Below are 13599 nucleotides of genomic sequence, written 5' to 3' on the forward strand. Positions count from 1 at the left end.
GTGTCTGTGTGTGTCTGTGTTGAAGGGACATAGAAATGTCTTCAATATGCCTAGGGATCACTTAGGAAAAAAAAAGTGCTAGGCTCTGAAATGGACCATAATTCTGATTCTCCTCACTGGCTGCATGACAGAGAAGGTTGTTGAGAGAAGACGTGTCTTAAAGGCTTCTTCAGAGTCTCAAAAGAGCATTGTTTATAGGCTACAGATCCAATTCTTCCCCCTCCTCCTTCCCTGATCCGCAGCTTTTAGATATAGTAATTCTAGGTTCCACTTCACAGGAGACAATTAGATTTACCAATATTTAATTTTAAAGCACAGATTGTTCATGACTGCAATAACTTCAGTGAAGGGACGGGGACACCCAGAGCTCATAATTCAACTAGAATTTAGCATTCTAAAACTTTCTTGTTGCTGGCTGAGCCCATTCTTTCTAACCTTTCATTTTTCCTCTTTGTCACTTTGCTCTGCCAGCGTTCAGCATTGCTACTTTTTTCAATTACTCTCAAATTTTCATCTACCGTACTATGAATGCCTTTAAAGCTTCTTTCTTTTTTTTTTCCCCTAATAGGTCATGAAAAAACTTACGTTTTCCTATTTTTTTTTTTTTAATTTATTCTCTGTGTAGATTTATCAGAGGAGAAAAAGAGTTGTGAAGTTATTACTACTGGGTAGGAATAACTGAAAAGACAATGTTTACAAAGAAGGGATGAGGTTCTTCATCTAATTCGTTACTTAGCTTAGGCACAGAAAGTAATAAACATTTACACAAAGGAAACTCCACCGCACAAAACTGCCTATTTGCCTTCTAAAGAATAAGTAAAGTCCACTTGTTTCACTTCAGTCATTTCTGCCAGACTTGATGGCACATTAACACTTTTTTTTTTTTTTTTTCCAGTCTGATAATATATTAGGGCATTCTTTTAATCATCTCTAAGGCAATATTTTCAATATCAAGTCCTTATCAGAAATTATTCTTTTGCTTTTGGCTAAAATAGACTTCCTAAAGTTATGGAGAAAATCTGAATTACATCACTGACTAGTGTGATAATCATATTTTATTTTAAACTGCAGTTGTGGACATTTCTGGAGTCTCTTTATCAGAACAAAAGAAATATGAACTATCCTCCTGTGACTTCATTTTTCCTCTTGAATGTTCTGTTAGATAAGGAGTCAAGACTGAAGGTGCACTGATCCACAGAAGTGGACACGAATATGATTAAATGAGATTTAGGGATCAAAGAAGCTTATAATAAAAGCTTAACATATGGGACAGCAGGAGCAGGGAGAAACCAAGCAAGTACGTGATGGCAGAGCACTGAAGATGTGTCTTCAAAGAGAAGTCCTAAGAACAGACAAGAACAACTAAAAAATTATTTGGTCTCTTAGCACCTAGCACTTTGGTCTCCTAGCACTTCAGCTGCAAATTCTGGGCCAACTCCTAACTCTCTGGGTTTTCCAGCCCATTGAGGTGGCTATTTAATAAAAGATCTGGTCCAATTTCACAATTTGCAACCACCAAAGGGGATCACAGGCATTCCCTTCTCCTTTCACACATGTTTCTCTGGGTAATATCAGATATACTGTTTCTGACACTTTGATCAGCCAGGTAAATTTCTCATTTTGAAATTGTTATTAATGGTTGGGTGATTTTCTACAGAATTAGTGTTCTAAACATCCTTATTGAATAATTAGTTAGGTAAGCTTTACAGATGACACAAAGAGAATGGAAGAAATGGGGTGATAGAGGAGAAATGTAAAGTAGAATAAAGTAGTTTTTGAAACACTGGGTGAGGTTATCTCAGTCACTTACCCTTAGTACAGCTTTAAAAGCCAGGGAGTTGACTAGAGTCAATTCAAAGTCTGGTAGTCCATTAAGAATCTGCCAAAATCTAAGAAAAGACATCTTGCTCTCACTCAAAATACAATTCTTGTGTAACTTACTGATTTCATTTCCATCTGGATTTGAAAACGTGGACTACTTCCATCGTTATTATCTGGTCCACTAGGCCAGATAATCTTGATGAAATTCACCCTCTTTTAAGTCACATATTAATCAAATGAGAGCCCACTCAGGTGACCCATATTAGCTTTATTAGACTGGTCCTTTTACAGACTTAATAGACAAAGTCAAGCATCAAGAACAGTGTAATTCCTCACAAGGTCCAAGTCTATCCAAAGGGAAGTCATGAAGTACAATGCAATGACTCCATTCATTTCCAAAATCTTTATGAAGAGATTTCACCAGGGAGCTAAAGACTGCTCTATAAAATGAACATATTCCTATGCCTTCCAGCATGGTCCCAGCTGTTCACAGTCTCTCCCGCTGACACCAGGACTTCATCAATCTTTGATCTCATCTCCAGCTGCATGTTTTAGATCTCATCCTAAAGAACAAGCACAATGCTAAAACAGTTCCTCAACTACTTCTGTAAGAAATGGTAAAGAAGGAAATATATAGGAGTCTGTTTCAACTGAAACAGCCCAACTTACTCACTACAATACAGGTTTCACATCACAAGCTATTCCAAATTTTATTTAAACTCTCTGTCTTTAAGACACTATATTCCATATAGGAGGCTTCCAGTTTTTAGTGGAGTTAACATTATGTTTATACAATATAAATTAGGACTCCACAGGTCCGTCCACACCAGTAAATTAAATGATCCCCAGGAGTGGCTTTTGCCACTGCAGCTGTTGTTTTAAATTCTGCTTAGGGAAGGATGCGTGGGAAAGTGACAGATGACCTCAGGCAATGTCCTGCAAGGATGAGTCCAACTCTAGAAGTACAGAGGAGGCTTCTCCTGTGTCCTGGCACATCCTTTAATTTACTGGTGTGAGCAGACAGAACAGTATTCACCAGGCTTACCAGTAAATAGGAAGAACAGCTATAATGACTAAATCATGTTCAATTTTCCCTCCAAAGGTACTTAAAATTCTCAGGTAAAGACTTACTTTTAAATTAGCTCCATACAATGGTCAGTTTAATTAACCTTCTCTACATAGTATTTTCCTAATAAAAATGACAAAACGTCTGGTAGTGAAACTGAAAAAGGGCTTAAGAAACTGATACTTTCACAAAGCAATAAATCAGTGTCAGTTTTAAATATAAATATACAAAATATAATGATTAGATAAGTTCTGGAATGTCGTAAGTCTTAATGTTTATAAGGACACTAGTGAAAGGTGATAAAAACACTAATTATTTTTACTATTATTATTGTTGTTGTTTTTATTATTATTGAAATTAGTAATAATATTAATAGTATTAATATCATTCGTAGTATTATTCAATAACACCACAACTCTACCACGTCCCCAAGAAAGGCTATCAAAGGTTGAATAATCTTTGATGAAAACTACTCATAATTCTTTGACAAAGTTGATGCAGTGATGTGTTACTAAAGCTGAATGATTTTTCTCGGTTTTTTTTTTTAATGCTCATTAGTAATTAATTTTTCTTCTTTAAAGAAGATGAGGTCTTCTTTGCATAAAAATGAACCGTGGGCAATTTCCAACAGAATCTGTCTTTTTCTTAGCATGCTTCAATAAATAGCCTGGGCTAGGATATTGAAAAGAGACTTGATCGAAAAGGTACTTCAGTGGCTGTGGTTAGTTAATTTCTCATGTGATTTTGAGTTAATTATTTGTTGAGGAGGAAGACAATTTCATACTTTTTTTTTTTTTTTTTTTTTGGTAAAATTAAGGGCCAAAAAATGCCCTGAGACCAACAGAGTAAAATGTTTAGCTTCAGGGATAACCAGGGCAGTAGTTAGGCAGTAGGCTCTGGTACTTATGTATTCTGCTTTGGCAAGGTCATGAGCCACACAAAAAGTTTGTCTTAGAGGTATTAGAGGAGGAAGAGGAAAAGTCTGGAATCAGGAAAATAGAATACCTTCTCTCACACCTCAAAGGAGTGCATTTCATGTGCATATATCTACGGGGCAATTCTTAACAAGTTGAATGATGGCTGTGTTTTTCAGTTGTCTTATTTAGTCAAATAAAGAAATACATTAACAAATATATGTATGTATATATATGTGGTGTCAGCTGTCACTAGACTGTGGCAAACATGAAAAAGTGAGGAAGTTCTCTGTCAAAAATGCATCAGTGCTAGGAATAAAAAAACAATAACAAAATACAGAATCTGGGGCAATATTGTTAATCCAACATGGAAAAGCTGAGATAGCCTCACCAAAATAGTTGTATCCCACAGCATGAACTTCTTTCTTATATCCCTTCTGACTCTAACAGCTTTCCTACTAGTCAAGTGCACCTAAAGGACTTGATGGACTAAATGTGTCCTGATATTCAGGAATATGTGTGATATTGACAAATGCTCACTGTAGTTCAGAATGAGAGAGAACCACCCAAATCATTTTCATCTATGACCTACTGGTATAGTAAGCATTAATTTGAATGAAGGTCTTGGAAATACAGGGGCTTGCTCATTACTTTCTGTTCTCTGTCACATCTATTCTGTGACCTACTGCCTCTGTTCCTCTGTTTTACTCTCAGACCAGCTGCTGTTAACCATTATATTTTTTCTCTTTACCGTTTTTTTGCTCGAAGCTATAATAGGCAGTTATTCTGAACTCTGTATGATCTAAGAAGTCTTGGGAAAGAGAGAGAGAGACACACATGCATGTGTATAGTGTTGAGAGAGATTACAGAGTAGAAAATAAAGTAATATTTGCATTCCTCTGTATGGTTTAAATTTGATTTGATGCAGAATTATCAAGCAAAGTTATCTGACCTGTGTTATGCAGGAGGAGTTACACAAGGTCCCATTTGGACTTCAAATCTATGAATCTATAACAGCAATGGAAACTATAAATAAGGTGACCTTCCCAGATTCTCAGTAAGGTTCAGTCGAGAATGTCTTATCTGACTATCCATGAAACAAAAAAAGGGTTATAACCAACAATCTCAAAATCACTTTAATATATTTTAAAGGCAAACAAGGTCATTTGCAATGGTTCATCAATTTTCAGAAAGCATTTGATCTTTTCAGTTTGAGTTTTCTGATGAGATTTTTTTAATATATATATTTTTTTAATTTAACTGCGGATAGAAATGGGAGTTGACAGGGTTGATTTTTAAAATCTACTGGGAAAGATAACATTTAGTTCCTTGGTAAGAGGTATTGTCAAGAAATGTCCTGACAAATGTCTGCTTTTTCTGTGCCCAGAGAACACCAGTACATAATGAGAGAATTGATAAGACATTATTCCTTTGCTTTTGCTCCCTTGATTAGTGATAACTGTAATTTATTTGAAAGAGCACAAGTAATGGCTAGACAGAGCAATGTGTCCTTCAGATGTAACCTTAGTAGATACTTAATTCTTACCATTTGTTGACCAAAGCAGAGTGGGTCAAATGCCCTTGTCTGGTCTGTGATAGCAGAAAAAAAGAGTGTGTAAACAGTTCCAATAGTGTGAACCATAATGAATTGGGATAGAGCAGCCTGAGGTCTCTGGATGAAAGAGGAAAGGGTTTCTGGAGGCAGCATGAGGAAGAACTACACTGCAGGGAGGCAGATAGAGAAGAATTATGTCTTTCATTTCCCAACTCTTGAACATGAAGCATAGAACTAGATGTAGGGAGCCCTCATCCACCATGGGATTTTTTTTTCCCTTCCCCAAGGACAGTCTCTCTGAGGCAGGTAAGTCTCCAGGACTGACTGTACTTTCCACACAGTAACATTTCTCCATAGTGGTGCTATTTTAATTTCCAATCCCCTTCCACCCCTACTTCAGCCCCTGTTTCCTGCTAATACATGGCAGTGCAGTGCTCTTGATGGAAAGGTGGGTAAACGAAGGGCAGATTTGGCAACCTCAAGTCCCTTTTCTCATGTTCTCCCTGACAACATGCAGTGATAATGCTGTCTCTATTATCTGTCCTTCAGTAATAGAATATATGTGTTTGCAGAAAGCAGTGTGCTAGGGTGAGGCACCTCGTTCAGATAAGATATCCCATGAATCTTCATCGGGAAGTGCACTGAAAAAGCTCTACAGCTGACCAAAGGCTTTCAATGGATCCCAAAGAGAGAACTACACTTTGATCCATATTTTTTTCCCAGAACTCCTGCCCCACACATGCATTACTTTGTATCAAGGGCTCAGTGAACAGTGAGACATATAGCTCTGCTAAAAAAAACAAAACAAACCAAACAAAACAAAAAACAAAAACAAACAAACAAACAAACAAAAAACCAAAAAACCCCCCAAAACAACAACAACAAAAAACCAAAAGCAAAACAAAACAAACAAACAAAAAAAACAAACAAACAAACAAACAAAAAAAAAAACAACAAAAGAAACCAAAACAACAAAAACAAAAAAACTCAAGCAAATAAAAATCCAAAACTCCAAAATCCAACAAACCAATCAAAACAAAACCAAAAACCACACAAACAAAAGTGGGGACAGTTTACTTTATAGTTCTGTGTCTAGAGACAGTGAAAACATGAGTTAGTCCATCTCAGCTGGACAGGGACCAGAGCTAACTCCCTGACATAGGTCACTAAGTCAGTAAAAGAATATTCTTTATCTCTGTCTCTGTTTGTCTTGTTCAAGGCCATGAGCTTGGTGCCTTTATCAATCTGCCTTTCTCACTTAGCTGCTTTGCTTGCAGTTAAAGTTGCCTGCTCTGTTTTGCAACATAAAAGATGGCTCCTGACATGAATAGGAAATGATACTCTATAGTGGGATGATGCATTACAGGTATGTATTTTAGAATTCTACAGTATAGTGCAATAGTCCTCTTTAAATCTTTAAACCTGAACTTTAGCTAGACTTTCAGTGACCCAAAACCAGCAGAATGCATGATTATCCCATGCTAATGTTCCTTAATCCTTCCTTTTCTTTTTCTTTTTTTTTTTTTTTTTCTTTTAACCAATCTCAAGAATGCCACTTAATAAAGACAGAACATCAATAACTAAGATAGGGGTTGTGTGGAGCTGGAAAACATAATTTGTATTCGAAAAGATGTTTTATCCTATGTACAGAACAGGAGAAAAAATCACAGGTCTGCTAAGGCAGTCCACCTGAAGTCCTGGAAACATGTCAGGAATGCTGCAGATTATGTGCAGGGTTATGGAGACAGCCTGTTTCCTTCCCTTGTTGCTCAAAAAGAAGAATCTATTGTTTTATCTCTTTAGGAAAGCTCTTAATATGGAAAGAAATGAAGATGAAACATAAGTGGGCTGATGATTTTGGATCCAGATTCCTGATCCACACTTTCAAATCTGCATTCTGATGCATAAATTATTCTGCAATCAGAAATTATTTCTAACTTTAACTAAGGAAATTCACGGGTGACTTATTTTACAAATCACACAAAAATCTAAATTCTAGGAAAAGCAGAATGAGGGGTGATCATACATTGGGACATGACATGCTCTCAGTATCTTTTTAATGGATTGTAATGACTGTGAAGTATTTTTATTCCAACGATTAAATTAATTTATATGAAGACGGAAAATCGAAATCTAGTAGAGGAATCAGGACATGGAAACGCAATATGTAATTTTGTACCAGTCCATAAATAAGACTTCACCAAAAATGAAGCAGTTACTTCTGACGTCAAAGGTTCCTTGTACCAGAATCCTCCAGAGCAACATCCTCTCTCCAAAAGAGAGCAGTAGAAGACATTTAGTGAAATAATAAGATGGACCAAACAACTACTGAGTGATTTCTTGCTGATACATTCCCCCAGCTCCTGGCAGTTCGTGATGCTGGCACTTCCTGAAGGGAAACCAGCATCCTTTCCACAGCACTTAATAACCTCCCATGGACCCATTCCTTCTGGACTTTCCCACTGCCTTTTTAAATCCTCTTGAATCCTCAGAAACATCCTGTGGTGATGAGAAACCTTATTTAATTGTATGTTGCATGAAAATTGACTTCATAGGTTTCAAACATTATTGTCCAAAAATCTCTTGGATCCCCCCTGATTTCTGTGCTTTAAAGACTCGTGACAGAGTGATTCCTTTCCCTTTCCCATCCTGTGTCTGACTGTACAGGCCTCTGTGAGACACCTGGCTCCATGACCAAATTCTCAAGCTTCAGTGCTTGACTGATGAGTCCTTCCTTGCCCAAAATCCATCCTCAAACACAGATCATTTGCCACCTTTTCCAACCTTTCTTTTCCTGAATCTGATATGTTACCTTTTTAGAACCTGTGAGAACTGCAAGGAATATTTAAAATAGGTCCCTACCTTATGCTTTTTTTCCAAGGCAACTACTTTGCACCTCTGATAGCCCAGTTTCACACAGAAGCCCCTAAATAGATGGGAACATACTATTACATCGGGCTGGCATTTAAACACCCTCATTCTCCATCTATGGGCCCAGAATCTGCTTATTATTCATTTGTGAGGGGTTGTTTTGGCCCTATGAGCAGTGGAACAAACCCTCAAGATAAGTAATGTCTGAGGCAGCTGCTTGAGTGGATCCATCATTATCACTCGAATATGCTCTGTGGATAAACAGAGGCCTTCAGTCCCTGGGGCTGCTAATCTGACACCTTTCATGGAGCACTAAAAGAATTCACTTAAAATTAAAAACAATGCACAGCTGTTTCAATGGATAAGTCATGCCATTTGCATGAGGATAATGGATAATCAATATACAATGGTGACACAAATTAAATGTGGATTAAATAGTCATTGTTCCACAGCTACGCTCTATGTGATTTTCCCAGATACCGTCTGATAGTCCTGTATTTTTTATTACTGCTTCGAGAAAAATGCATTTTCTTCTCTTGGAAGATGCTTCTTCTTTATCAGTCACACTGGTACAAAACAAACAAATGAAAGTGCTAATTTTCCCTGTTTATCTACCACATCAAAGTTCACTTTTTGAAGAGTGATAGAGATTACAGAGGGGAACTATTTCTTTTTATTGCACTCCTCAGATATTCCTGGTGCAAGAGATTCTGGGAATGGGCCAATAATGATAGGGCATGGTAAATTTAGCTAATTCTGAAAGTTTCCTTGTTCCTGATACACATTTTCTGTGGTTGATATGGAGATATAGGCTCTTACTCTAAGAATAGAAGGTAAGGCAGACATCATAAGGATGAATCATTCCTGGGAGATGTGTGTCTCCCTCCACTCAGTACTAAGGGAGCCAAGGAAAATTGCTTAGTTTAGGAGTCCAAAATCTTGGTGGCTAAAATTCTGTAAAATTAATCTTATTCCTATTTGCTTGGTCAGTTGTCTGGCAACATTCAGATTTAAAAGAAGTTATTCCTGTTTGCTGTTTACTCATACAATAATGATTAAATATTTCAACATCATTAATGTATCTAAACCCACATTTAGACAACATTAGGACACACAGTTACTTCCAATGTATAAATGTTTTCTGAGTGATTTGTGAGAATTTATGAGAAGTTCTTTGAGGGAAAAATAGTAGACCCATGAAATCTTAAGCTTCGACCATTCTTCTCTTTAAGATCCAGTTTGAATTTAGGCACAGAACTCCTATAGACCTTTGAAAGGATTGTGTTGTGGTATCCAAAATTTCATCCAAGCCTCAGTGACAGAGAGCATCTGAAAGAGGCAGCCGAAGGAAGTTATGCAGAGGACCAAAGGTTGTATTTAGACTCTGAATATAGCTCTTAATCATTCCAGATAAGTCAACCAAAACCCATAATTAATAACAAAAAGTAATAATGAACTTCTGTCTAACATACACTACTTAACTAACCTCAATTCAAATCACTGACCTAGAAGTATTAAACTCTCTTTCCTATTACTAATCAGATGAAAGAAACACCAACTGCTCATAGAAATGACTTTTTTTTTCATTTTCTTCACTGAGATAAATTAAGTTCTTTTCAGTCTGTGTGATATTTTTTCCCAGGCAGACCTGATGCCAAAAAATCCTACTACTTCTTTTAATTTGTCAAAACTTTTGTGGAGACAGAAAGGTGGAGAGTGCTAAAAATTCAGAATTATTTTAGTCATAGTTATAATCTTGAGAAATTTTCATCCATGTAAGAAAATCCTTTTAATTGAAAATACGAAAAGTGTGCCGTTTTGCTTAACACTTTCATTTTCCTTTCAAAATTGAATATTTCAATATTTCTGATGAAGGAAAAGTGAGGAATGCTCTTTTTATTTATTTATTTATTTTTTTTTTTTAATTTTTTTTTTTTTTTTTTTTTTTTTTTTTTTTTTTTTTTTTTTTTTTTTTTTTTTTTTTGTGGAGTGAGTAGTGAAATTTGCACTGACCTTGTGGGAAACAGAGGGAAACCTACATTGTGTACTTCCAAACAGCTCACCTCAAGTCCTGAAAATCTGCCCTTGCTTGGCTCCCCTGTTTGCCTGTTTGATCTGTGCTGTAATGGGAATGCTGCTGCCCTGCTGCCAGCCATCTGAGATGCTTACCATTCCCAAAGAATTTTGCTCCAGAGCTGGCTGCAAACTGACATTGCCTTTTTGTAATATATTTATCTGTGTGTTTGCTGGCAAGGATGGAGAGAAATGCCAGTTATGTAAGTGAGAAAACCTGTTTTACAAGTGAAAATAATGTCTACAATCTGGAAGATTCAAATGAGTCAGACGCTAGGATACACATTTAAACCCAAACCTGATATTTGAATTCAGCAAATGCTTGCACATGCATGTAATCCTTTGGAAATCAGTGAAGAAATGTTCATGTGACAAACTTTTCACAGGTGTGAGACTTTGCTTGACTGCTCCCTCAAGTGGGAATATTAAAATTTCTAAAAGGGAAGTGTAAATGGAGGTTCTTACTGAGGATCACTTCTTAACAGCTGCAAACCGATTGAATGAAACAAACTGCGTAGCTCAAACCATCAGCTAGGAAAAACTAGACTGTAATAAATTATTAGTAGTCAAATAGCCAGCATTCATGCCAAACATCAGTTAGAATTTCAGAGTAAAAATCAATACCCATTATTAATATATACTATTAATATATGTCTTAATATAAACAAAAACAAAACAAAACCAATCAGCCAAACAGACAGATAAACAAAACAAAACAAAACAAAACAACAACTAACCATACAAAAAAAAAAAACAAAAAAACCCCCCAAAATTTAAATTTTATTTATTTTTAATGTTGTCTGGCTGTAGCAGCAGATAATTAAAAATATTTAATATGGGAAAACATCTGCAAGTTAAAATTTTTCAAAGCTTAAATCTTTGCATTTGGCAGTACAGAAATGATATGTTAGGCATGTTGCACTCTCTCTCAGTATGATAGCAACTAAAGTGGCTTAAAATTGGATTCATTTATAAAGCTGGACACCATTAATATCACCCCCTGCATGACAGTAATTCATTTCACTCTGGTTTGTCTGCACAGCAGTAGGGGCTCTGGTCCTTGTATTCAGATCACAGTCCTAATTAAGTATTCATTATAGAATACATATTTTTTCATTTTAGACGGAATATCAAACATTCATGCCTGGTATTAAACTTGTTTACCATTGGACTATTGTTTTATTAATAAACACTGCCATACATGTCAGCACTAACTTCAGGGTCAAAAAGAGAGCTGAGTTGAAACTCAACATTACATACAAATTTCTTAGGACCTTTTGGAAAAAACTGCAACTTCTACGTTAGTTTCAACCTCCGTGATTTCAGGGAGAGTGATAAAACCTTTTGAGTTTCTTTATTCTATTTCCTTTTTGAGTGCACATGAAATCTCATGAGAAAATGCCAATCAGAGGTTTCTGGTGTCAAATAAAAGTCAATGGCAGATATTTAGGTTTAGTTTGATTTTAGTGTTGAGCTCTCAAACACAAAGGTACATCTATAATGCAGTTTGTAATTCTCCAAAAATCAAGCAGTCTGAGGAAAATGTCTTGATTTTGAGCCACAGTGATAATTTCTGGGCACAATGGAGCATGCAGTAGAGACCCATCCTGCTCAAGTCAGCTTGCACCTATCGAGTCACAGGTGACATCCATCTGCTCAATCTGCTCTCTAGCACACCTGGAAGACTGATCTTTCTTATGGCCTCATTTTACAAGCCCATATGAGTTGTGAGTCTGCACCTTGCAAAGGCACACATTTTTTCTGGACAAAAACTTTCCCAAAGTAGAAGAGAGAAGCCAATTACAATTCATATTACCTAACCATAGAAATGCAGAAAGTGTATTCGTAGCTCTCTGTTGAGGTAAATCAAAGGAGAATCCAGCTACTCCATATAAATACAGGTTTATAATGTAACTGAAGTGTAATTGAATGTCTGAGACACTGTGAGAAGGAGTACTCTTAGATGCTATAATCCAGAACCTTATTTCCTTATTCTCCCTTAGCAAAATTCCTTGTGAGTTCCAGGAGGCAAGATGGTTTTACCTTATGTTTTACTCATCCTCTTGACCCATCAGTTCTGAATGGACTGGGACATACCAAGGTTAACATGTATTTTCAGTGTTGATTCACCTCTTTCTGCTTTTGTGGTCTAAAATAAGACAATAGAGTTAGCAAATAACTGTACAACAATTTCTGGATTTAGAGTATGTTAAACAAAGTGTAGACTAATCCCAGTATTTTCATCTTCATAATTTTCACATATAGACGCTCCCAAAAATCTGAGAGCATAAATGTGAAGTAGTTTTTTTTTTATAGAGAAAGAATTATCAGAAATAATGGAATAAATTCATCATCTGAACAAAAATTCTTCAACTTGACAGCTTGCTTTTCAAATGCAAAAGTGATATTATATATTTGTGCTCTTCAGAAAAAAAAACAAACCTCACCAATTCCCCCCAATCCCCAATCAATCAACCAAACAAAACCCAATCCAACTCAAACCAAAAAAAAACCCCACAAAATAAAATATAAAAACACCCCATCCAAAACCAAAAAAAAGCAACACTCCCCCCAAAACCCGTAAAACCCACCCAACTTTGAATGGGAGTTGTTTGGGATCCTTTTCCTGTACCTTAGAGAAGCTAATATGAAGAGAAAGTAGAAACTTTATAGGATGATACAAATAAAAGAAGGGATTTATTAAGAGTTTTTTTGTTTTGTTCTGCTTTGTTTTGTTTTGTTTTTCTGTGATAATAATTCTGAGAATCCTAGAAGTCTGACAATTAAGTATTTTGAGATCTTCTGCTTGAACTATTTAAATATCTTTTGGACGTTTAGCAGAAAATGAGAGAGAAGACAGAAAAAGTAATGTACAGTACAGTTTTCTCTTGAGGAAGTTGTGTTTTGCTGAAAAAAGTAATTAAAGAAATATTTTTGGATGAAAGTATAATCAAAAGATAAAATGCTTCTTGGAAATGTTCCATTAGGTTGAAAGTTCCATTTACCACCTAGGAGCCAGTTTTGACGGCTGAGCTGTTTTCATGAGTGCTGCACAACAGACTCCAGTCAAAAAGAAACACATTAGCACAGACCTAGTCTTTATATTATTTAAGCTAACATAGTCCATTGTGAACTAAACAGGCTGGGGAGCACAGATGAGCAGCTTCAGGCAGAGGGACATTAATGAATGGAAAAGGAGGAAGTACCATCTTAATCTGAGTTATAGGTGTCAACACCTAAACTGCAGTCAGATCCTATGGGAGACATTTATTTGGATGATATCCACCATGTAGACACCT

The sequence above is a fragment of the Sturnus vulgaris genome, chromosome Z (assembly GCF_052056855.1).
Source record: "Sturnus vulgaris isolate bStuVul1 chromosome Z, bStuVul1.hap1, whole genome shotgun sequence".
Classification (NCBI taxonomy): Eukaryota; Metazoa; Chordata; class Aves; order Passeriformes; family Sturnidae; genus Sturnus; species Sturnus vulgaris.